The sequence below is a fragment of the Equus asinus genome, unplaced genomic scaffold, assembly GCF_041296235.1.
Source record: "Equus asinus isolate D_3611 breed Donkey unplaced genomic scaffold, EquAss-T2T_v2 contig_788, whole genome shotgun sequence".
Taxonomy (NCBI): Eukaryota; Metazoa; Chordata; class Mammalia; order Perissodactyla; family Equidae; genus Equus; species Equus asinus.
The window spans coordinates 124,556-151,362 of record NW_027225502.1 but is presented as its reverse complement, the minus strand read 5'-3'; the positions used below and the strand labels follow the sequence as shown (position 1 = coordinate 151,362).

The 26,807-nt window shown below is 45.0% G+C and overlaps 1 long non-coding RNA gene across 3 annotated transcripts; it reads right to left on the bottom strand.

Moving 5' to 3' along the window:
- Window positions 1-30: 30 nt before the first annotated feature.
- LOC123284669 (uncharacterized) lies at window positions 31-19,004 on the bottom strand. 3 transcript variants are annotated; one of them, XR_011501277.1, is made up of 7 exons: window positions 18,671-19,004; window positions 18,114-18,258; window positions 16,239-16,321; window positions 10,274-10,485; window positions 9,917-10,107; window positions 2,083-2,162; window positions 31-291 (listed from the first exon to the last, which is right to left on the bottom strand). It is a non-coding gene; the product is annotated as an uncharacterized lncRNA (long non-coding RNA). The 3 variants fall into 3 exon arrangements; XR_011501275.1 differs by lacking the exon at window positions 18,114-18,258; XR_011501276.1 differs by lacking the exons at window positions 16,239-16,321; window positions 18,114-18,258.
- Window positions 19,005-26,807: the final 7,803 nt, after the last annotated feature.

The window sequence follows — 26,807 nt, the reverse complement described above, 5'->3', positions numbered from 1 at the left end:
AGTTCAAAGAGGTCCTTGGATCTGAAAAAGTGATTTTAATAATTTTATATTTCTTCAGATAGATCAACACTCTCTTTGACCACTAAAGACAGGGAAAGGGGGAATTTGTATGAACCTGAATTAGGCTGAACTAAGTAAGTGAGTGAGTACTAACTAACACACTCTATACTGTTTTCGTCCCACTGTGTCAGGAGGAAGTCCACGTCCCGTGATTGGCATGTAAGACTGTTCTCGTTCTCGTTCTTGTCTATCTTCTTTCAATCCCACATATACATCTTTTTCTCCAACCACCTAAAACCAGAAAACACGAAGCTGTTTTGTGCCTTGTGCATGCTGCTCCCTCTGCTGTAAAAGCCCTTCTTGCCACTCAGGCCTTGGATGGTTGGGGTCCTACTCATCCTTCAAGATTTGACTCATATTTCACTTCTTGTGGGAAGCCTTCTCTTACAGACAAGCTGGCTGAGGGGCGATTCTTTGTGGCCCCTTTATCCACCTCAGCACTTATTGTGGAATGTTGTAATCATTTATTAGAATGACTCTCTCTTCTACCAGAGATCTGGAGACTGGCCTGTGAGATAGTCACTTATGTATCCTCAAGGTCTGGTTAGTGACCAGGGCATAGCTGGTTCTCAAGACATGGTTACTGAAAGAACAAGTGAATGAATGAGTGAGTTTCTCCAGGATCATAAGAAAGTTGCTTTACCACACCTCTGCTTCAATTCCCCCTTCTAAAAAGTGGGACAATGAATGCTACTTATGCAGGAATGTGACACAAATCAATTACTGCAGAGATGCCATAAAATCCTCAAAACAGAGTCAAAATAAAAGAGCAAGGTGTATTTTTTTTATAATCTGATTCACAATAGATGGTACTCAAGGAGAAAAGCATTTGCTGTTGTTTCTGGCATGGCAAGAGGCTTGCCAAAATTGACATGATTTTCTAAGACATTTTGAAGTGTGAAGTGCATGAAGAGGCCTCCTGCCATTTTGAGATGAATTATGGTCTAATCTGGGCATTTAAATAAAAATGACAGAAAAACTCAGGATGCTTTTCAATTCTGTGTGCATCTTTTCCTGGCTAAGTGCTGGGAATATTAAAATGTAATTTAACTGCTTACCAGATTTTGTTTGCAAAATCAAAGAGCCCACTACATTTTAAAATGTGGTGTCTGGGGAAAGGTCGCCCTCAGTCTCTGGAAGCTGAATTTAAGATGTTGAAATAGGGGGCTGGCCCTGTGGTCAAGTGGTTAAGTTCGTGCGCTCCGCTGCAGGTGGCCCAGTGTTTCGTTGGTTTGAATCCTGGGTGCAGACATGGCACTGCTCAACAAACCTTGCTGAGGCAGCATCCCACATGCCACATCTAGAAGCACTCATGAGTAAAATATACAACTATGTACCGGGGGGCTTTGGGGAGAAAAAGGAAAAAAATAAAATCTTTAAAAAAAAATGTTGAAATAGGTCTCAGAACCACCCTTTATTTTGATGGCAGTGGGAGGATTGGTCACAGGCTTCAGAACCGTTGCACATGCTACAGGTCCAATTTCTTGCGGCAGGTGCCAAGCCCATGACCAGGTTGTGGAGAGAGGTTTCTGCAGCGATATCAGCTAAGGCAGGAACCACCCCACACTTGAAGAGGTTTCTACCTCCCTTCTCTGCCAGAGGAGACTCTCAAAGTCAAAGAGAGTCTGACATCACGGTGGTGGGTGGAAACCAAAAACCAAGAAGGGGGGGTTAGCCCCGTGGCCGAATTGTTAAGTTCACATGCTCTGCTTCAGCAGCCCAGGGCTTCACCAGTTCAGATCCTGGGAATGGATGTCATCAAGCCATGCTGAAGCAGCATCCACATAGCAGAAGCAGAAGGACCTACAACTAGAATATAAAACCATGTGCTAGGGGAATTTTGGGAGAAGAAGAACAAAAAATTGGCAACAGATATTAGCTCAGGGCCAATCATTAAAAAAATAAATGAACAACACCAGAAAAAAAAAAAAACCAGAAAGGAGGACCCTACCCAGCATCAGAGAATAGAAGGTGAAAGATAAGTGAAGCTCTTCCTCAAGCTCCACATACCCAGGTGCATACCATTTGTTTAGTTGTGCCTTGAGGCATCTCAGGAGTGTCAGGCTGAAGTGGAGTGGCAGAGGTTCCCTTTCCTCTGTTTCCTGAGAAAGAAAGAAAAAATGGAAGGGTTAAGTTTGGTCTCTTCATTGTAACACTTACAGCCAGGCAAATAAAATGTTGAGGCCCTTCTATGTGTTTGGCACTGTGTTAGGCGATGGGGATATGGAGGTAGATCAGAAAGATCTGGTTCCTGCCCTGATGGAGCTGACAAAGGGGAGGTAGGCGCTAAACAATTACTCAAAATTATTATGTAATTACAAACTGCCATAAACACAACAAAAGAAGATGTGAAAATATTTTGTTTTACTGTAGGGGTGGGAGTGGTGGAGAACCAGAGGAGGCTTCTTGGAGGAAGTGACGCTTAAACTGTGGATCCAAAGGGTGAATAGGAATTTCCAGGCAAAGGTGATGGTGGGTGTTCACAAGGAGCAGAGAGTTCCAGATAAGCAGAGACAAGAGCCTGTAGAACTGCCCTGAATCAGGAGGACTTGCACAGTTTGAGGAGTGGGCAGCAGCTTCCTCCCATGGCCCTACCTCTTAACAGAAAACCAGGCATTTCTGCCCCCTCTCTCCACACAGGTGTATGCCTCAAAGATCAGGCAAAACCTCTCTCTTCCACTTTCCCTCTCCTATCAATAGTCAGAGGGTCTGAATGGGATGAGGTTTGAACAGCATCTCTAACCCAGTACCCCCACAATTGGCTTCGGTTGTATTCCTAGCATTTATCACTACTTACATTATTTTAAGTGAAGGAAAAGCCTTCTGTTTACTGCAGGTGAAAAAGGTCCAACTTGCTCCGAGTCATAGAGTTTGAGAGTTAAGGGGATTCTAGAAACAGTATAGAGTATACAGGCAGGAAGATGAACTTTGGTGTCAGCCCTGAATGCTAATCTTGAGTCTTCCCTCTCCCAGCTGCAAGCTTTCAGATCCTAATTTTGCCAGTTGTGAAAGGGGAGAAAACCAGTGATTTACCGTAATGTTGTAGAGATAAAAAATTACCTACCTAAAATACTTAACACAGGGAAGATGCTCAGAAAAAGGATTCATTGTTTGTCGTTGTGTCGTTATTATCATAACACCTTAGGCAAGTCTAGTTTGCTTAATTGAACACTAATTACGATGGGCCAGGAATTGTCCTGGGCACTGTTCACATGCATCATCCCTGTTAGTATAAGATCTAGATCCTAGACCCTGTCCCAGGCCAGTTCCTCTGCACTTTTAAAAGTTTCTTTAGGAGAAAATACACACTAGTCTCCCTGGTCTCCTTTAAGCTTCCCTTTCTCCCCCCTAACATCTACAAGCGTGGAAACGGGTCATGGTTTGCACATGTAAAAATCATTTGAGAAATCTGAGGCAGAGCTGGTGTTTTTTCTTTCTAACACAGTGGGAAGGATCATCTGTGTAGTCTGCCAGTTGAAGGTTTGTACTGGAGAAAATAAGCCAAGCTGGCTTCTAGAGATTTCCAGGTGTTGGAAGGGCCAGGTTTTACAATGCTTCCATGAGTCTGATGGTTACACATCCAGCCCTGCCATCAGCCCACCAATGACTAGAAACTAGTGGTCTTGAGCACTGGCTGCATATTAGACCCCGCTGGGGAGCTTTAAAAATTGCCAATGATTGGGCATCACACCAGGCCAATTAAATAAGAGACTCAGGGTGAGAACCAAGCTCAGCACTTGTGAAGAATTCCCTCGGTAATCCTAAAGTGACACCAGGGTCGATAACAACTGATTTAAATAAAGGATTCTGGCCTCATTGGGTCCACTGAATGAAGCTTTGTGAGAATATATATATATGTGTGTGTGTGTGTGTGTGTGAGAATAATATATATCAAAGATCTGTACATGCCAGACATTTCCCACACATTTTCTTACTTGAAGAATAATGCTCTGTGGTAGAAAGCATCTCCATTTGACAGATAAGGTAACAGAGGCAGTAAAGGCTTCAGTTCCCTGCTTAAGATTACAGAAGTGGGGTTAGGTCTTGGATTCTAACTCATTCATTCATTCAACAAACATTTGTTTAATGCTTACTACATGCTGGGCACTGTTTTAGGCACCATGATACAACAATGAGCACGAGGGAATATTCTCAGGGAGAGTGTGTTCCAGTGGTGAGGGCAAAGAGAGACATAAAATAATGTCAAATAGTGATAAATGCTATAAACACAACCAAAGCCAATTATGGGGGTAGATTGAAATGCAGTTGCTATTTTTGATAGGGAATTCACCAAAGGCCTCTCTGAGGCGACATTTAAATAGAGCCGTGAATAGAAAAACAAGGGAGAAAGCCAAGCAAATGTCTGAGGAAAGAGCATACCAGGATAAAGCTCTGGGGAGAGCAAAGGCCTCAAGGGCGGGGTGTTTGGTGCATTCAAGCAACAGCTGAGAAGAGAGCCGAGCTAACCCAGGAGGGAAAGGGAAGAGAAGTGGGTCAAGTGTCATGCCATGTGATTTGAGTTGATTTTTTGTTTGTTTGTTTGTTTGTTTTGGCTTCCAGCATTTGTTCCTCCTCTGGTGATTACCCACTTCTACTGTTAGAAACTATATTTTTCTTTGTGGAGACCACTCTTCCCCCATGCCAGTGCTGTGGTTTGGTAGTATTAACCCCCAATTCCAACTCTAAACCTGGTCTCTGCTTAGTTGAAGACTAACGTGGTATCTCAATCACGATCTTGGTTCAAAGATGGGCATAAGACTCAATCTGAGCCTCAGAGGTGAGAGGAGACATCTGCTATAATTTCTTAGCTAGTAAGGTTCTCTCCTTCCTAGAAGGACCTACCAAAAGAGGGAGCTGTACAGATATGATGACATAGCTGCCATGGCTATTTTGCTATTGCAGAGGAGTGCCCACCTGGAGAAGTTGGAGGACTACCACGTAGAGCCTAGAGATTATGCCAACACCAAGTAAAGCAGAACAGAGAGCCAGAATGAAAGCAGATCCTTGATTTTGACACCTGAATGGTTAGATAAACCCACACCTGTAAGGCTTGCTGCTGCCAGACTTTGCACTTACATAAAACAAAATATCTTCATTGTCTATACCCACTGAGTTGGGTTTTCTGTCCCTTTGTATAAGTAGTTGTAAGTAAGACTTACTATAGGTATTTTTTTCCTTGATAAAAGGGAAGGCAAACTCTTAGCCATTTTTCTGCCAAATCTTGAGTTACAGGTCTTCAAGCAATGTTTGAGGGGATCAATGAGCCTCTGAGGCTACCTTCATTCCCTCCTAATTATCCCCCATCAGCAGCCACGCTATAGCCCTGCTCCATGATTGCTGCTTCTTCCTCTCCCTCACTCACAGGCCCCACAATGAAGAGATGCAAAGTTGGGCCCACACTTCCTTATTGTGAAATACCCCTTTAGACCTTAGACCATACCATGTTTGGTGGGATCTAAATGTTTTGTATTTGTCTTCATGAGAATTCATAGCATTTCTTGGATCTGTGGCTTGAAGTCTTCTATGACTTTTGGAAATTTCTCAGCCATAATTGTTTCAGATATTGCTTTAGCTCCATTCTCTTCCTCCTGTCCTTCTGAAACGTTGATTACATGTGTACTGGGTATTGTCAGCATTTCCTATATGTCTCATATACACTTCTTTTTGTATATTTCATTCTCTTTTTTCATTCATGCTTATTATTTTAAGTCTCCAAGTTTGTGGTAATTTGCTACAGCAGCCTTAGGAAATGAATACCCTCATTCTCAGTCGTCCAATCCTGGCAAAGCCAACCAACAATCCCCTGTTGTAAATTCCCTCTGTTTGAAATACCTGGTAATGTTTCTCTTTCTCCACTGAAACACAAAATGATATACCACCCCGCCACTCTAAACTCTCAGAACCTTGTATTTTGATCCCAAGGGGAATTAGTGAACAGTTCATGTGTAGTTGACACCAATGCATATTTTCTCACCTGTCATACTTAAAACTTGCTAAATGCTAAATATTTTGCGCAATTCATCCTTACCATTTCACTCAATATTACATCTTGGAAATCTTCCTGTATTGGGCCAACCATGTTATTTTACAGCTGAATACTTTTATCAATTGAATATACTGTAATTCAATTAAATGGTCCCTGAAGGATCGTTTTGCTGTTTTCGTTTTTAAAAACACTTACCAAAAACAATTCCTGCACTAAACTTATATGTAAATCTGAGAGGATTTTTTGTGAGATATCAGTAACATAAGTCCCTAGCTTTGGGATTCCTAGATCCAAGGGACTATGTGACTGAAATTCTAATGCATAATACCAACTCTAACTTCTTCTATAAGTGTACCTATCAAAGGGCTATCACCAGAGAATGCTTCATGATATAATAATATTTGGAGAAGTATGCCTTTTATGATCCAACTTGCCTAAAAGAACAGCCATCAAGGCAATCATCACTCCTAGTGTACATTTCTGGGAGTAATGAGATGAAACACAACAAGGAAACCACTGAAGCTAAGCAGCATAGTCCACAATAGTTCTGGGAAATGGGAGTGGTCTCAAGGAACAAAATAACTGAACTCACCTGTAGGCAAGTCAGAGGAAGCTCTGCTCAATTACTCAAGAAAACTCTGTCATCTGTGCAAGGAAAGGAGCCATAAGATGGGTGAACCATATCATTGCACTGAAAGAATGTGCAATAAAGCTGGAAATTAAATTGATACTGAAGGAGCTTTTTGATACTTGTATCATTCAGGGTGAATGCAGGAAACAGAAACTACTTTAAGTATCTCCACTAGAAAGGGCTTTACTATAGGAAATTAGACGTCCACAGAATTATTTCAAGGGCTAGTAGAATGGAGTTTGGTGTCTGCTGCTAGACTCAGGCTCAGGGTCAGGCCTCAGCAGATGTAGACCAGGGATGGGGGAACTGCAGGAAATTCTGACTGATGTCTCCATGCCCCTGACCATGAGGTTGGTGAGTAGGCAGTGCAAAGTGCCTTTTGGCCACGGGAAAAACTGATGCCTGCCAGGGCCTGGAGTTGCTACTAATGCAGGAAAATAAATACACGAAATGTCCCTGCTGCCCTTCACTACCCCTTCTGCCTTTCAAATCTCATGCAACTGCATTACATTGATGGAACTTAAATCAATTCTAGAACCGTGGCATCAAGGGAGTTTTGGAAACGTTCTTTTTAGCCCTCTCAAATATGGGAAGTACTGAAACACAAGAAAGAATGTACAAGGGGATGGAAATGGGTGTTGAGTGTAAATAGATGACATTTGGTGAAGTCCCCAAGCAGGAATTTCACTGAGCAATACTTGTGCATGAGACAATCAGGGAGTCATGTAATGCTTATGAGTACTTTAGGAATGCTTTGTTAGTGAAAATCACTTATACTTGCTTGTCCAGTATCCTTCCTCCATTTGTATATAAATACATTCTTCTCTGGGATCACGGACTACTGTCAATCTCCCATCCCCTCCCTTAGCCTATGCTGTGGCCACCTTGTTTAATTAACTCTATCACTTTCTCCACCCATCCTTCCCTCCCTTCTTCCCTTCCCCCCCACTCTCTGTCTCCGTCTCTGTATCTCTCATTATTCTTTGGTTCTGGTGCTTCCTGAAGTTCTATTTTCCCTCAATTTTATATGTCATTCCATAGCCTTTAAAGATATTTGTTTTGCTTATGTTAACAAAAGGAAGTTTCTGTTTCTAGCAACCAGATAGCCACTGGTAAGAATTTCTATCTCCTTCTTGCCTATCAAAAGTCAAGCAAGGGGGCCAGCCCCGTGGCTGAGTGGTTAAGTTAGCATGCTCCGCTGCAAGTGGCCCAGTGGTTCATCAGTTTGGATCCTGGGCGTGGACATGGCGCCGCTCATCCAGCCACATTGAGGCGGCATCCCACATGCCACAACTGGAAGGACCCACAACTAAGAATATGTACCGGGGGGCTTTGGGGAGACAAGGAAAAAATAAAATCTTTAAAAAAAAAAAGTCAAGCAAGTTGTGAGATATATGCCCTGGGTTTTCCAGAGGAGTTCTAATGGCATATGATTTTATTCTCTTCAAATAAAAATGAGTGTTAGATTTTTAACTAGTTTGCTTTGTTTATACCTCATAAAACTTTTCCAAAAATCATACCATAAATCAGAAAATACGGCCTCCTGAGCTTCATGTCACTTTGGACATATGAATAGGTAAGGCATAGATATGCAGGGCCACAAGCTAGACAGCTGATGACCGTATCAGCTGCTGAAGGCCCAGGCAGGGAAGAGAAATTTGATGAAGCAGCACTCTCAAGAAACATTAATAATCCAATGAAGATCTGATATTAGCCCGAATCTGGAAATGAGCTATAGTAGAAGTAGCTCCTGCCTTCTACACTTTCTGTAATTTCTTTCCAGGCCTTCTTAGGAGAGACAGGCTTATGCTTATGACATCTTCTGATCCTCCAAGAAATGACAATAATGCAACAACAAAGTCCCAGATCCATTGATATTTCCACATTCATAACATTTATTTTTCAGAGCTGCTAGGAGTTACGAAATATGAGATAAAGCCTCGGGACAAAATGGCACCAGAAAACCTCTTTGCCCTTCCTGATTATGTGCTGATAGTAGGGGACCTGTGGATGGCCACTTTCTCACTGTGCTAACATGTTCTTCCCTCTGTGTGAGCGCATTCCTGATGTCTCCCTGTGATTCCAAATTTCCTCCTCTTACAAGAACCCCAGTCAGACAGGATTAGGGCTCCACCTTAATGGCCTCATGTAACTTAATCACCACATTAAAGTCCTTGTCTCCAAATACAATCACCTTCCGAGGTGCTAAGTGTTAGGGCTTCAACATATAAATTTTGGGAGGATACAATTAAGCCCGTAATGGTAACAAGGATTCAAAGCAGCCCAACTTTTGGGACAACTTACTTAAGGTCTCTGAACCTCAGTTTATTCACCTGTGACGTGGGTATAGAACAACACAACTCCCGGGGCTATTGGGAGTATGAAAAGGGATGAGCCGTGTAGAATGTCTAGCCTGTGCCTGGGACATGTGAAGTGTGTGTGCATTAAAGCCTTATGCCCCTGAGTCAGGCAGTCATTTTGGTTACCGTTTAACTCAGCTGCTGGGATGCTCATTCAACAGCACCATCTTCCTCTGATTTTACCTTCTTGATCATGAAGCCTAAGTTGTTACCCAAAGCCAGTGCATTTCAGAGCCAGGATTTCCATCGAGGCCTGTGTGATTCCAGGCTCATGCTGCCTTTCTGCATGGACGGGGGCTGAAGGGGTAGGGGAGGTGCTAAACTGGAGAGGAGAAGTTACCTGCAGGCCCTGAGCTTCTTTGGATACAACCTGCCCCTAGAACTTAAAAGCCTCCCCATATTTGCATCTGTATCCCCCACCTCTACTGGGTCCTAGAGGAGAGGGCAGTAGATACTGAGCTTCTCAAATCCAGGACTGTTTTCAGTACCAAGCCAAGGGTGGAGTCAGCTGTGGAACTCAGCAGTTTGCTTAAAGCCTCTGTGCCTCACCACCATCATACAAGCTTCTGAGTTTCATAGGACTTGCAGGAGCACAGGTATAGAGTATCAAGAGCCAAGACTCCGAAGACAGAGAGCCTGCATTTTACTCAGCCTTATCGATGAATTCATTTATCAGTTACATATTGGTTTTAGCCTCTCTCTGGTGCCTCAGTTTCCTCATTTGAAAGAAATAATACCTACCTCATGGGGGATTTTCAAGGATTCAAAGAGTTAATATTTAGAGTGCACTTAGAAGATTGCCTGGAATATAGGAAGCACTATATAATTGTTAGCTATTAATAATAAAAATAACTTTATTAGCAATATTATTATACTCACTCCATATGAATTCTTGCCCCATACGAATTGTGGGCTTCTGTAGGAGAAGGTTAGCATGCCTGAGGCAAAGTCGTCCGTTCCGTTCAAAGCCAGGGAACAAGCGGGTAAGGCAGATGACCCAGGATCGGACATCCACAGGCATGGTGGACAGGCTGTGCCAGAGAGCGAGGCAGGGTGGAATCCCAATGATCCTGGGGATGGAGGAAAGGGAGGATATTTTCGGGGTCTGCTTCTGAAAGCCATGAAAAGAGTAAGCCGGCCACCCATTAAATGGCCTAAATTCAGACAGGTCCAATGGGGCCCTGGGGAAAGCCACACCGCCCCTCCCCGCCCCCCCTCCCCGCCACACACACACACATTTTGTTCCAGAGGCCGCAGGACTGCCTCAGGTGATACACAAACTGGGACCTGGAGGCCCGGGGCAGTACAGTGATCCTGAATCCGTATTTCAGATCTCAGAAGTGCTCCAGACACCCGTGGGAAACTCCAAAAGTTGGCGATCCATCCTGCTACCAGTCCTGCACAGCTACGAGTGGCTGCACGGAGGGTGCTCCATAACCGGCTTGAAGCTGAGGATGCAAAGGAAGACAAGAAGAGGAAAAGGCAGGCTGCCTTGCTCGCTGTGGCCCGCCAGTCTCCTCAAGGTAACCTGAGGGAGAGGGGACATATGCCATGGGTGAGTAACCCCAGCCCCCACCGAGGGGCCAGGAGGCCACCTGCAATGTCGGGGGCTAATCGGTGTGCGGACTGCCAAGAGGAAGGGCGTTGGTGGCAGGATTGTCCGAACCGTCACCAGGGAGGGAAGGGATCGAAGAAGACCGAGCCGTGGCAGTTTCCCTTGACCACAGATGAGACGTGATGGGGCTGAAGGACAGCCCCCTCCCCCTGTTGGCTCCGGGAGGGCCCGGTGACCTCGGCAGGAAGGAGGAGAGCAGGCTGAATCTTTGCTCCCTAGTGGAGCCGTGTTCTTGGTGTGGAATGCCCACAAGGGAAAGCTTTCTGAAGGAAAGTGTGAACTGAAGGAGGTCTCAGGAAAGGGAGAGACCAGAAGATTTCTGGAGCCCTGGACCTGTGAAACAGGGTCCAAACTGCTGAAGGATTCCTCACTGTGTGTACCAGAATGCCCCGTTCCCCACCCCCTTCTAGGGAGGGACGAGCTCTGTGAGTTAGGGGCCTCCACAGGCTGGGAACAGGAGAAAACCAAGCTCCAAGCACCAAAAAGTGGGGGAGGTGAGCTGATGGCCCTCTTGCAGGATACAGCAGCCCCTGAGAAGCGAGAGATTCCCCTACATGATTCAAGCAGGGCTAACTCGGAACTATGGGCCCAAGGACAGGTGGAGTGAGCAGCCGGTGCCACGCCAGGAAAGGTAAAACGGAAGCAGGTAGGTGGCTGGCCCCGGGTGAAACATATGCCCCTTGAAGCCAGAAGCCAGAAAGAGGAAGCTTTCCCGGAATCAGGAAGTTTTCAGAACAGGGGAATCTAGCTTTGCTCGAGACCTTAGTGCTCTCAATGCTGTGCGCTCCTGGGGCTATAACAGTAAATGTCTTCCCTTGGTTTCTGGCAGCGAGCGCCTAAAAGTCCTGGGATTGCCCATACGAGAGCCACATGGCGCATCTTTGGTTAGGAGAATTACTTTAGGGCTCAGTTCCTGAAACGAGTCCAGAGCCAGAAAGGCGAAGTGGTTTGTCTGGTGTTATGCCTAACAAGCCCCTTTCAACGCCACCTGAACTGGTGTTAACGAGGTGAGTGTTGGAGAAGCCCTAAGCGTGGGGGCTGGGTGCCAGGGAAACCAACTGTGTGATTCGATTCTTGCCTTGGAAGTTTCAGGCCCGTCCCCGTCCCTGTCCCCGTCCCCACCCCTGGGGACGGGGGGGGGGGCAAGAGGGGTTGAAGGTTGCGCTGAGTAGCCAACGGCCAATGACCGCAATCGACTATGCCCAGGCGATGGAGTCTCCGTCAGACTGCGAAAGAACGGTGCTCAGACAGCTGCTGCGTTGGCGAACACGTGGAGGTTCGGGGAGAGTGGCACACCCAGAGAGGCCCCGGGAGCTCCTCCTCCCTGCCACACATGTTTTGCTCTATGCCCCTCTTCCCTGTGGCTGTTCAGAAGGGAGAGGTTCTCCCGAGTTGTGTGAGCCGCTCTATCAGAGCCCTCAAACCCAAGGAGGGGGTGGTGGGAACCTGCGGTCTCGCGGCCACTTTGTCAGGAGCACAGGTCACGACCCGAACTTGCAATTGGCATGGAAAATGGGGGCGGGGAGAAGGGTAATCCTGCGGGGTGTGATTCTATCCCCAGGAGGATAGAGTCAGACGTGAGTTAAGTATGTTCAGCTTCTTGACCAGGAAGGAATACGATGTGTCTAAAGGAATGGCTCTGTTCTTTCTTCTTTGGATTCTTTACATTGGATGCATGGCTATCAGCCTCTCTGATAAACTTGCGATCATAAACAGACGCTTTTGAATGGGGCAAGATGGACACACTGGTTAAAGTTTAGCCCCCAAGCTTCAGAGCAGTAGCTGCCATCTGCTTGTTATTCAAGAAAGCAAAAAAATTGGCTATGGACCTACCTATGAGGGTTTGGACTCCTACATCAATTCTCTAGTCTACCAGTGACTGATGAGGCCTCTGGCTATCCCGAAATAGAATACTTCATTATCAAGATATGATGCCAGATTCCCTTCAGATTTCTTTAATATCCTGTCATATCTTAAACTCTGCTGCCCTTCTCCTTGATTCCAATGGGTCTTTAAGCCATGCTTGCCCAGAAGTGACCTCCAGCCACAGAGGTCTCCAGAGTGAATCATGGACGTTAAACATGGGCCAGAGATGCTTAAACTGTTAGAAGTGGTACAGGTCTCCAAGAAAGTAGCTGGGATCCATGGTAAAGCCCTTCAAAGGACATAACGTGGCAGCTGCAGCTGCAAAAATGGCCACTCCATCAGGAGAGCTTCTCTAGTTACCATTAATTTCCACACTGCTCTCGTGTGAACTGACACCTTCTGTGAACTTACTACAGATGAAGTGAGGGAAGCTACTACACAGCGTTCTCAGTGGTCCCCAATAGTCAAGGGGTGGAAGACAAACAAATGAGGGAAGGTTTATGTTCCCAAATAGCTTTAGTGTGCTCATGCCAACTTAACTCGCAAGCATTCAAACCACTTTGATTTTGGTAACACCGTGACCTCACAGAGACCACCTCTGACGTCATAGAGGCCCCTTCTGTCCTCACTGACAGACAGAGATCTCAGCTGACCTAACAGAGACATCCCCTGACACTTTAGACACTCCCCTTGACCACACAGAGACATCCCATGCCCACACAGAGACTTGTCTGACCACCCAGAGACCTCCACTGACCTCATAGTGAACCCCTCTTCCCTCAAACTGAGGTCTCCTGATTTCACAGAGAACTCCCTGAACACACAAAGAACTCCCATGACCTCCAAGAGACCTCTAGTGACATTATAGAGACCCCCCTCTGACCTCACCGAGACCTGATATCACAGAGGCCAGCCATTACCTCAACAAGATCGCCTACAACACAGTGAGAACTCCACTAATTTCATGGAAATCTCAAGCGACTCTCACCAGATCTAGGATCTCAGGGAAATGAAGAGAGGATGGTGGGTGCACCCGCCCCTCCCCAACTGACTGACAAATCCCATGGGTCTTATTGACTGTTAGCACTCTGGAAGCCCCACTCCATGGAGGGAAAACCCTTCTTTCTATCTACGCATGCACAGCAAAGGTGACTGGCCTCAGAAAGGCCCTTGGGCTTGCTGAGGGACAGGTCCTTGTGGCACTGAAAGTGTGGGGGAGCCCACTGGTGGTGGCCGGGTGCAGCTGCTGGTGAACTGGGATTCCCAACTTCTACAACTGTGTCTCACATCCCCGTCTCCCCTTCTGCTCAGGTCCCACTCCCATCCTTTGAAAATAGCTTTCTGCCCCTCTTTGCCCATCAGGAGCCAGGGGGCAGGGCAAGGCTATCCCTCCTGCATGCTGGTCATCCGGTGCCTCCTTTATTGTTTGACAGAACAAGGCCTCCCATCAGGAAGGAGCTTTTCAACACAGGGAGCAGTAAATGTTTGACAAGTCAACAGGGCTCAGGAGTGCTAGCCAAAGGAGTTTGGCCACATTAGGCATGCCACGCCCCCTGCGGAAATAGTGGGGAAATTGGCAGGCCTGCCCTTCCAGGGGCAGGCACCTCCCTTCACTCTGGAGTCACTAAAGCCATGCCCTCCTGCTGCCCAGAGCTCTACTCTTGAGAGAAATCCATGACTAAGGTCCAAGACAGGCCTTGCCCTGGCCATCTCTCTGGGTGCACTGTGGCAGGGCACAGGGAGAGGTGTATCCTCTGGAGGAGCCTGCTTTGTCTGAAGGAGGCCAGCCATTCCAGCTTCCTGGGATGAGTCTCTGTCTGGGGTCTAGCATGGGGAAAAGGGCCCTGAGACCTGAAAGTACCCTGGCAGTTGTCATCAGCCTGGTTGGAGCAGGAGGCTTCCAGGAAGCTAGTGTGCCCAAACTGTGTCTCAGCCCTTCCACATTTGGGCCCCCCCCAGCCCAGGCCGGGCTCCCGAGGGAGGATGATGAACGTGGCAGCAGCCAGTGCAAGGGCACCAGCAGCGGGGGTGGTGTCCCACAGCCTCCTGGAATGCATTGGGTCGGTTGGCGCCCCCTGTGGTGTGGCATGTGGATTGGGCTGACTCTGGTCACCTCTGGGGCAGGAATCCACCTCAGCTCAACAGATTCAAATACAACAAATGACACTTGGAGAGGAGTTCAGGGATCTTCATGCCCCTGCCTCAGGGTAATTCCTCTTGCCCAACGACTCCTATCAGACCCAATCACAACATTCCCAGGTCCAGATTTGAGACCACAGTGGTGAATTTGGAACCTACTTCTTACTTCCCTGTCCAGCCTACTGTGGTGGTGTTCTTGGTGGTTGGGGAAACGGCACTGGCGGTGGCTGCAGTGGTAAAGGCCATGGTGGCAGCTGCTTCCCAGACATCTGGCATCTTGGGGACCCGAGGAGTGCATCATTGGTGCACCCACACCCTCCCCAGCCCCCCATCTCTCCCATCTGTCCTAGTGACTCTCACCACTCCAGGAGCCCTGCTTTCCTCACTTACAGCCATCTCTTTGACTGCACTTGTTTAAATTACATGACCTTGAAACCTCCCTCCATAAGCTATTCTGATCAAAATCCTCCCTGGAACCTTCTGAGTTGGCTGAGAACAGAGCAGCAAAGTCCACAACATTCTCCAAAGTTAGAGGCAAGATTTTCATCTTGAACTTCCTGGGCACACCCCTGGGCTCCTAAGCAGGCTTCATCTGATCTTAATTATGGATTTCAGGCCATCCCCTTCTGTCTTTTTGAATCTGGCCTGCCTACCAGTATTTCATGTTCTGGAGAATATCTTGGGTATTTTCCAGGTGAAACTTCAGTGCTTCCTCATGGCTTTGCTGCCTCAGTTGGTCCAACAGCTTACAGAGGTGGGCCTCCTGGGCCCACGTGACTTCACATATGTTAAGTCACTGTGAACCTGTGAGTGAAAACATCTCACACTAGTTCTGTTCAATGGGTTCTTCCCCAATGTGAGATTTCTGCTTATTGGAGGAGCTAAGAGGCACTTAAAAGACTGCCCACAGACGTTCATTTGTTCTTTTCTCTATGTATGAATTCTAGGCTAATCAGTCAGTCATAGTTCCTGGTTAAAAACCTTCCTCATGTAAGTTACATATGCACGGTGTGTTACTCTCTTGCATGCATTGAGATTTCTTCTTTTTTTTTTTTTTTAAGGAAGATTAGCCCTGAGCTAACATCTGCTGCCAATCCTCTTTTTGCTAAGGAAGACTGGCCTTGAGCTAATATCTGTGTCCGTCTTCCTCTATTTTGTATGTGGGACGTCTGCCATAGAATGGCCTGCCAAGTGGTCCCATGTCTGCACTGGGGATCCAAACTCGTGAAGCCTGGGCCACTGAAGTGGAACGTGTGAACTTAACTGTTGTGCCACTGGACCAGCCCAGAGATTTCTTCTTTATAACACCTCAACTGTACAGTTGGTTAATTTTGTAACTTCATTGTGTTTCATAGACTAGATATTTGAGCCATGTTTATACAATTGTCCTTTTATAAGAACTCAGGTTATAGCTCTGAGCTCAGGTCAATATCCTTCCTAAATTAAAATTATGCAAAACTTTCCGCTGGGATGGCACTTACTCCCATCTCAAATTATAGTCCTGTTATTGTGCTTTACTAGTAATCATCCAATTCCCAGGCCTCTAATGTAGGGGACCAGGGTTCAACCCAAGAAACTTACCATCACTGTGCAGTTAGATGGCTCCTTCCTGCAGATATTTGGTATAGGTACCATTTCTTGGTTTTAAAGGTTACTTCTCCTGCCTAAAGTCAATTAAAAAATAAATTTCTCAAGAGGCATTAGGGAACCAAAGTGTTGTACGGCATGCAAGGCAAATATTGACCCTTACACAGGGCAAGAATGTGAAATGGAGCAATGCACTAATGTCTAGAAACATGTTTTAGGGCACTGTCAATTACAAAATGTTTTCAAGATTGAAGAGAAAACTAAGACAGATTTTGGTAAGGTTATGAGAGAAGAAATCATCAAGGGGAAGGGATGAGGGCAAAGTTCACAATATGAAACTTTCAATCCAATGAGGACATAAACTATGAATAAAAGACATTGATAAATGCTAGGAATATTGACAACATTGAGGATTTTTCCCCCACTGGATTCCCATACTTTCCTGAAAAGACCATGGACTTAAGGAAATCTGTAGTCGGCATTACCAAGGTCCTGATCCCTCACTGACTAGGCTTCTCCTCATAGTGAACACACATGCCTAGAGCTTAGCCAGCCTCAGGCCTTGTGGGAATCCCCTTTCTTCCCTCCACAACTCCTCTCCTTGCTCCAATGGGAAATTGTGTCTTATTTGCAGAGCTGCCACCCTGTTCATGGGAAAAAGCCACTTGAATTTTGAACTGTGTTTTAAGAACCATACATATTCCTCAAGTCAAGGACAGGATCGCATGAACAACTAAGTGAGCATTGAAGAAAACCTTGGAAGTCCTTGAGCAGAGCAGGAGGAACACCGTGACACCAAGCCAAAAGCACTGAGGAACTCGTGGATGTGCACGAGCAAGCTCACAGAGTAAAGATTCCCAGTGTTTTCAACAAACGAGGAATTAAATGTTTCTAGTTAATCCAGAATAACCTAAATTTATGTTGCCTGGTGTTTTTTTCTACTGTGGCCTCAAACTTTGGGCTTACTGCTTAGAACAGAAAAATTACTTAGGAATTGTTTAATCTTATTTTTTAGTTATTAAAAAAAACCCCATTGAGTTTTCAGCACTGTTCTGGGTGCTGGCAATAGAGCAGCAACAAAGACATAAAATTGTGGTCAAGAAGACTATATTCTAGTGAAGGGGCAAACTACATGTCATTAAATCAATAAACAGAATTACCCACTCGTAGTTGTGTTATGAAAGAATAAAAATGAGAGCTGAGGGGAGCATGATATGTGGAAACTTCTCTGGATACTTGTTGAGTAAATAAATCCTTATTGACAGACTCAACAACAGAGAGAAGATGAATGATGTTCTCCAGCATCACATCTCTGTGTAGCTTTTGCCAGGATGCGCCCACCAAGGCCTATTCTTCCTGGGTGAAACCCAGAACCATATCCATGAAGGTCGCTGATTCCTAAAACATTGTGGACATTCTGGTTCAGACAGGGACATCTCTACCAGAGTCCAGGGGCAGAAAGTTGACATGATAGAGTTGGGGAAATGAGGCTGTAGGTATAGAAAGCTCAAGTCCTTTGGGGTTCTAGCCAAATGCTTCCCTGTGCTGATCTGGCATGTGTTATTCTTGCATAACCGCAAACGTATATACAGTCTGTACACAGCCTTAATACATACTAGCTTCATTATAAAGGAATATCACATGATGTGCAATGTGAAATAAACTGGACATTTCCCCAAAATATGGTAAATCTCATTTACAGACTGGCGCGTTTACTACAGTTTATTGGTTGTCAACTTAAGAACACATAACTAGATTCTCCTCACCAATTTAAAGTGAATCACAGACTCATCACATAGCAGGCAATATCAATTGCCTGTGACATATAACTGTGATTATGTGTAAACATTTCCCCTATAGGAACCTTACCTTTCTCCTTTGTGAAATGGTTTAACAACCTCTTACAAATGTTGACGGATCCAATGAGCTAATTTGCAAAGCACTTCTTTTGCATCAAACACTCAATACACATAAGTAAGAAGTATGTTAGTTGAATGAAGCCATGCTGACCATTCTGCAGAATGGAACAGATTTAGAGAACACGGATCGGCAGGTGCAGCCTCTGTCTCTTATCTGTACACATTCCCTGTGTTCACTACAAGGTAGAAGGACAGATGGTCCAGAAACACAACCCAACGTTCCCTGATACTTTTATACAGAAGGATGGCCCTAGCCTGCCCCACCTACAGTGAGGCTTCCATTGTCAATTTTCTCTGGGACCTCCAAGCATCTGTTATCATTTAGTTTAGTCCTATGCATCTGATAACAGGTAACAGAAGCCTCTCAATTGTATATGGTCACTCCAGGAGACCCCAAATGGCCACAGAACCCTCTACCCCATCCCCCACCCTGCCCCTCATCCCCTGCCTGCTGAGCTGTGCTCACCCCACCCCAGCTCTGACCCCCCCAAAGTGAGTCCGACCCACCTGAAGAGTCCACAGCCGCCCCATAGAGACAGCAGGCGAACCTGAGACGAAGCCTGAGAAGTCTGAGCGTGACAGTGGTGCCTGCCATAAGACTTGGACGCCTGTGGCGTCAGGAACGCCCCCTTCACGCCTCACCCAGGCTGAAAGCCCCACCCCAAAGATTCAGGGCAAGCGCAAATTGCAGCAGCAGACCGGATGCTCCATGGCCTGAGGGCTGAAAGGAGTCACAGTCACTGCTGCTTATAGCGCTTAGGAAAGCACCGGTGTATCCACCGTTTCCTCCATCATGCCAGTCGCCACGCATATCACATCACGCTCTGCGCTCCTTCAAGCCCCTCCCCTCACGCCCCTCCCCCGCCCCTCCCCACGCCCACCACGCTCTGCGCTCCTTCACGGCCCTCCCCTTCCTCCTTCATGACCCTCCCCTTCCTCCCGGCGTCCTCCACACTCTGACCCTGCAGCCATGCTGCCGGGCTAAAGCGGGTTTAATTAATGGCGCCTGAGGCCGGCTCCTGAGGGCTCCTGAGGCAGCTTGAAACCCAGCAAAATCTCCCTGGTTGATAAAATCTCAGTGGCTAAAATGGAAATACTGGGACCCGGGTAGGTGGAACTTGCATTTTCAAAGCCACCTTTCCTCCATCCCCTCCATCTGGTCGGGCTGCTGGAACCCTCACAGTGGAGAACTCCCGGCTGAGGAGTCTACACTTTGGTCATGCCTCATAGAAGAACAGCCCCAGCCATAGTATTAAAAGGAGGAAACATCACAGCAGACAGCTAATTCCTACACTATAGACAGGAAATGCAGAAGCCCGGTAAGTGACCCCCTAAGCCCCTTCTCTGAGGCCCCACTCAGTGGGTCCACAGGACCTCCTTACCCACCATGGGCCTCTTGGCCTAGTTAACACAGGCAACAGGACCAGAAGTTCCCAGTGCTTTTGCCCAAAATGTTAGTTTGGTTTTATCTAGTTCACTGTATTTTGGGGTCTCTTTGTTAGAACAGCTTAACCTACACCTTAGCTAATATACCCTTCCCCAGGTCATCTGACTGATAAATCAGATGGAAATCTTCATTGTTACACAACATTGACCGTGTTCCAGATGCTTGTCACTTTCAATTTCACTGTTAGGTAGTACTTATTAGAAGTTTTTGGGTGAAAATTAAAATTCACGGAGCCCAGCGTATGAAGAGTGTGCTGTTAAATGATTCCTCCAGAATCTCCAGATGTTCTTTTTGGATTAAGACAGGCCATCAGAGAATTGCACACCTGGGCTGTCTTGATCTGGTTCCTTGGAGAATTGCTCTGTGGATCTGAGCCTTGGCCCCGCGCCATCGGCCCACACTGAGGAGTGCCGCAAACAACCCCGTGAGCCCCACTGCTTCCTTGCCTGGAGGATGTGATTGAGGATGTGGTTTGATGCCCTTTGTGTGGACCCAAGAAAGAAGTTTCTTTCAGACCTTGTACCAGGAATAATCGTGCTTCTCCTGAGCAACTGGCTTGTTTTGTTTTTGTGAACACTCTAAATTGTGTAACTGTCTGTGTCTTTCAAAGCCATCGAAAATCCTTTGGGAACAAGACAGGGTATAAAATAAAGCTATTCAGAGTTTAGACCAAGCTCCCTATTTAATGCATTATATTCCTTTTGGAAAAGTCGCTTCATTTGGCTGACTTTCTTTGCTCGTAAGTTAGAGATAATGAGTTCTTCCTGTGAACAGAGTGTAAATTAATATTTTTAAAGCACTCAGAGTTCCCTCAATGCAAGTTATTATGGAAACTAACACTAATATTTAATTTCTTTACATCTCTGCTATTTTGTAATTCCCTCTCTTCGTGTCATTCCTGAACTTTGCTTGCTCATTCATTTACTTGGCACATTTGAGGATGTAACAGTGCACCAAACACTCTGGAAGGATACAGATTAAAAAGTCTGGATTGCGCTTTCCAGGAGCATGAAGAGTTGAGGGTGTGTTTTCCACTAAATTAGAGAATTAAATAACAAGAAAACAATAAATGAATAAGTCAATAAATATCTTAATTATAAAATTCCGTGGTTGCAGTGAAGAAAAGAAATAGGGAACAATGGGAAAGGATGACAGTTCTAGAGGTGGAGATGGAAGGTGCCTGTAAGAAGGCAACTTTCAAACAAAGCCCTGGAGAATAAAAAGGAACAACTGTGCTAAGAGCTGAGGAAATAAGTCTTAAGGCATGAGAGGGTTTGGCAGGGTGATGGATCTGAAAACAGACAGTGGCATGACAGTAAGCAAGGACAAAGGAGGAGTTTGGAGAGAAGGTCAGGGACCAGGCCATTTAGGGCCTTAAAGGCCAGAGCATGGGGCCTATATGTTCTCTTACCTTCCATAGGATTCCTCTTGAAGCACTTTATGGGCCAGAGTGATGTGGTATGAGTGAGGTTTTAAGGAGATAATATTGCTTGTATCTCTGGTGTGAGATAATCTCACGTAATAAGGGAAATGTTGAGGCGAGGTAAGCACTGAGGGTAGGATAGGGGAACACAGAGGAGGTGTCCTCTGGGAGTTCTCAATTCGGTTGTTGAGCAAGACTTCCTGAAGTATATGGTGGCTGAGCTGAAATGTGGAGAAATGAGTGAGAGTTCGCCAAGGGAAGGGAAGGAAGGTTGAACTAGACAGTGAGCTACATGACTGAATGTACAGTGATATGTGACAGCACGGTAAGGATGCTGCTGTATTGAAGCATCAAGTAAAACAGAGTATGAGGGTAGATGAAGCTGGAGAGGAGGCTAAAGATTGGACCATGGAGAAGCTTGAGTGTCTAATACTTTCTTCCCTATTCCATGGCTGGCAGGTGGGAGGAAGCTGGGTCCCATCTCCTAACATTTTTATGAGAATTATTTGCGAAAATAATTGCTGCAACCTCTTAAATAAAAGCTTACTTCCCCCCATACTTTCTTTGAAATAAGACCCCTTGGAGTACAGGTGACCATGAGGAACTCTTCTGCAACCTGAGATGGAGCAGTTGGGAGAAGGTTACTCATCTTCACCTTTGCCTGTACCTTGTCACCTCCTATCACCACCTCCTCCTTTCCCTGGCTCTTGTCATCTCCAGACCTCTGCAGGGGGAGTTGCTGGTGGGTGCCCATCCCACTTCCTAATGAATGTAGGTGTGCTTAGTAAAATGCTGACAGATTTGATGTGTTATGATAAGTGCTAATGGCACTAGATTTAGAGTCAGGGGCTGGTCCTAGGCCTTCTGCTTAGTAGGTGAGTGACCTGAGCAGGTCACTTGATTCCTGGGAGCTATTTCCTCACATATATATAAAGGAGGATGTATCTACCTCCCTGAGTTGTGAGGATTAAATGAAAAATTGAATATATGCAAAGTGCTTACACAGTGCCTGCTTAGTAAACTATAGGTGTTATTGTTGTCCATAGTAGGGAAGTAATAATCAAAAGGGAAAGCAGACTCAAAGTTCTTTTCTGAACACTGATCATGGAAGACTAGGAAATGGAGAAGCTACTGAACAAAAATAAGGTAATTGACCTTGGCTAAATCACTTAATTCGTTTCCTCATCCAAAGTGTGGGGGTTACAATTTCCCTTTTGTGTAATGTATTGGATATTTATAAGGAATAGATGTTATTATAGATGCAAAAATTTTTTGGAAACTGAGTATTTTCTTGTTTTGCTTACAACGTTAATCTGTATCCTCCAAGAGATGACAAGCATTTGGCGGGGAAATATTTCAGTGAGAAATTGTGGTGGAAGTTAGAGAAGCTGGCAGGGCTGTCAGACTCTGATGGAGGTCTGACTTGAGGAAAGGAAAGTTTTTCAAGAGGGGACAACCTTGAACCAAAGTCAACCAATAGAGGAATCCTGCAGCTCACTTTCAGGGAGAGGGCAGCCAAGCTATCCCTGCTGAGCTCAGTAATGGGCTGGGAAGAGCTTGTGGGAGGCGTGGCCTCAGCACAAAGAAGTGATGGATTTCAGAGCAGCAGCTGGGGCCATTGGTCAGTTCTGCTCCCTGTAGCTGGTATGATCTTGTGGCCACCACACTTACTATGATGAAGAATCTATTTTCTTACCAGGAGAATATATCATTTTGCAACTAAGACTATTTATTCTGATCCCCCTTCATATGTAAGAGAACTCATCCCGGCAAGTCCACTGCAGCCATTCTTCCAGTGAAGGTCAACAAATAGTGTGCAGTGTTCTGATAATGAGCTAAAGGGACTTGTGGGCATGGGCACTGCTTTAACCTTAAGTGCGTTCTTGAAAGAGCTAATGGGGAAGGTGTTCGTGTTCTCTTTTAGAGCTGGTACTTTTTCTTTCTTGATACAAAATAGCATTTATTAATAATTTCCTCTGTATCCACTGACTTTTTTTATCCAATCAGCCACCCTATGCCTTTCGATTGGAGCATTTAGTCCATTGACATTTAAAGTAGCTATTGATAAGAATGTACTTATTGCCATTTCGTTGCTTTTTTTTCTGGGTGTTTTAGTAATTCTTCTCAGTTCCTTTCTTCTCTTGCTCTCTTCCCTTATAGTTTGATGGCTTTCTTTAGTATTATGTTTGGGTTCCTTTCTATTAATTATTTGTGTATTATAGGTTTCTGGTTTGACATTAGCACGAGGTTCGTATATTATAGTCTACATGTATCATGGTCAATATTGAGTTGCTGGTCTCTTTAGTTTGACCTCTTACTGAAAGCTCTACTCTTTTGTGTGTGGTTGTGAGGAAGATTAGCCCTGAGCTAACATCTGCCGTCAATCCTCCTCTCTTTTTCTGAGGAAGTCTGGCCCTGAGCTAACATCCATGCCCATCTTCCTCTACTTTATATGTGGGACGCCTGCCACAACATGGCTTGACAAGTGGTGCATTGGTCCACACTTGGGATCTGAACTGGCAAACCCCGGGCCGCTGAAGCAGAACATGTGAACTTAACCACTGCACCACTGGGCTGGCCCTAAAAGCTCTACTCTTTTACTCCCCTCATCCCACATTTTCTGTTTTTGATATCATATCTAACCTCTTTTTTCTGCATGTGTATCCATTACCCTCTTATCATGGAAAGAGATAATTTTAATACTTTTGTCTTTTGACCTTCATATCAGCTGCTACATTTATTGTATATTTGCCTTTACCAGTGATTTTATTGGTTTTTAAAAAGTAATTTTCTTATTCTTATTTGTGGTCTTATCTTTTCCACTCAAGCAAGTCCCTTTAGCATTTCTTGTAAAGCTAGTTTCTTGGTGATAAACTCCTTTAGTTTTTGCTTGTCTGGGAAACTATCTTTCCTTCCATTCTGAGTGATAAACTTGCTGGGTAGAGTATTCTTGGCTGTAGGTTTTTCCTTTCAGCACTTTAAATATATCGTGCCACTCCCTTCTAGCCTGTAAAGTTTCTGCTAAGTCAGCAGATAGCATTATGGGGTTTCCTCTGTATATAACTTGTTGCCCTTCTCTTGTGCCTTTTAGGATTCTCGCTCATCTTTAATTCTTGACCTTTCAATGATAATGTGTCTTGGTGTGGGCCTCCTTGGGTTTCTCCTATTTGGTGCTCTCTATGCTTCCTGTACTTGGATGTCTGTTTCCTTCCTTAGGTTAGGAAAGTTTTCAGCTATGATTTCTTCAAATAGATTCTCTGCACCTTTGTCTCTCTCTTCTCCTCCTGGGACACCTATAACACAGATATTAGTATGCTAGATGTTGTCCCAGAGGTCCCTTAGACTGCCCTCACTCTTTTAAATTTTTTTTCTTTTATCTGTTCAGCTTGTTTGATTTCCTCTAGTCTTTCATCCATCTTGCTGATCCATTCTTCTGTATCTACTCTGCTATTGAGTCCCTCTAGTGAAGGTTTCATTTCTAGTATTGTATTCTTCATTTCAGATTGATTCTTTTTTAAATTAAATTACTTTTTTTAAAGATTTTTTTTTGCTTTTTCTCCCCAAAGCCCCCTGGTACATAGTTGTATATCCTTCAATGTGGGTCCTTCTAGTTGTGGCATGGGGGACGCTGCCTCAGCGTGGTTTGATGAGCAGTGCCATGTCCACACCCAGGATTTGAACCAATGAAACACTGGGCCGCCTGAAGTGGAGCATGCTAACTCAACCACTCGGCCACGGGGCCAGCCCCCGACTGGTTATTTTTCATATTTTCCAATTCTTTGTTGATGTTCTCACTGAGTTCTTCTCCCAAGATCAACAAGCATCCTTATGACTCTTTGTTCGAACTCTTTGTCACATAGGTAGTTTATTTCTGTTTCATTTAGTACTTTTTCTGGGGTTTTATCCTCTTTCCTTACTTGGAATGTATTCCTTTATCTCCTCATTTTGCCTCTTTCTCTGTGCTTATATCTATGTATCATGTATGCCAGCTACATCTCCTGATCTTGGAGAGGTGGGCATATATAAGAGATGCCTTATGAGGTCCAGCAGTTTGCTTCCCTCTCATCACCAGTTCCAAATGTTCCAGGAGTGTCCCCTGTGTGCACTATATGTGCCCTTCTGTTCATGTTGCTCTTGCTGCAGGTGCCTGGGGAGGCTAGGCTTAAGGTTACTCCCTGCTGGCCGTGAAGCATCTCTGCTAGAAGGTGGTCTTTTTCTCTCCAGAAAGGAGTTTCTGCCTCTTCCACTTCAGTCAGCCCTGTCCCTTTTCGTGGGGGTTCTTTTAATCCAGTTTTCAGTTCTCTCTTAGGGTTAATTTTTCCAAGGGTAGTTGTAGATTTGTTGTGTCCACGGGAGGAGGTGAGTTCAGAGTCTGCCTATGCCACCATCTTGACCTAAAGTGGTAACTTTGAGTAAAATTGGGCTTGGAAGTCCTTTCAGGCTGCATCTCAGAGTACTGTAGTCCTGTATCTGGGATGATTCCTTGCCAACATCCATGTACAAACATGCCCTAATATGTGTTAAACAGGCAGACCTCCTTTGACCCCAGATTCCTCTCCATTTCCCATTCTGTTTCTCTGCTCCATTCAAGCTGCCTCCCCTCAGGTTCTCTCCTGAACCAATTCAGGAGTTTTCTCCACATCACTTCACCGAAATGGCTTTTTCCAGGTCACCAATGATTTCCATTTTGCTAAATTCAAGGTTAAGTTTTTGCTCTCATCTCACTCAACCTTTCAGCTGCATTTGACACATATTATACAATTGAACACTCCTCCTTCTTGAAACACTTTCCTCTGGATTTACAGACACCCCTTTTCTCCTGAATTCCCTCCCCCTATCTCTCCCTCCTCCTGCTCCTTCTCCTCCACCACATGTCTAGTAATACTCCCTTCTCATTCCTGTGTGCTCTCTCTTCTCAGAGGAGTAAATATTTTTCCTATTATCTTAGTGGCTACCCTACTTTATCAAGGTCTAACATTAATTAGTATGTATACCTTCTTCCAAGAGAGTGCAAGAATCCCATTTACCCCTTTCTGACTTCTAGATTATTATTGTGTTCTTCAATTATCATATAACTATAAAACTATAAATGTAATCTATGAAAATATATATTTGAAGCCTATCACATATTATCTTTGTTTTATAGATTATTTATTTGGAGCTACCCACATATTTATTAATTTTGCTGTTCTTAAGTTGTTCCTACTTCTCCATCATGAGATTTCCTCCCTTTCTCTCAAAAAATATCCTTCACTATTATCCTTCAGTTTGATATTTTAGGGGAGCAAGAAATTTTCCTCATTCCCCTTGGTTCTTCTGGCTGGTCTAAGAATTAAATTGACATGAGAAAGAATAACAGGAGAAAATCAAAGAAAGGTAAGAACGTGTATACATGGGAGAAGCCCAGGAAAACTGAGTAATTCCCCAAAATGGCTGGAGCCACCACCTGAAATACCTTAAATACTTCAGCTGAAGACAAAAGAGGGTTTTGAGGGTAGTGGCTTGAGACTTCAAAGAGGAGGGAGGCAATTCACTAAGAGAAGGAAAAGTAAGTGTTTGGTCAACAAATGTTTGCCATGTTTGGCAGAGAGTGTGGGACATGAGGAGGGTTTTGATGAAATGGGCCTTGCTAGGCTCCTCCCTGTCTGCCACACATAATACATATTACACTATAGTTATCTATGGTGAGAGCTCCTTCCTGGAACAGGCCTTCTATCTTAAATTCCTTTAGGAGGTTAGGAGGAAAGTCAAAGGATCTTCTTGGTCTTTTGTTC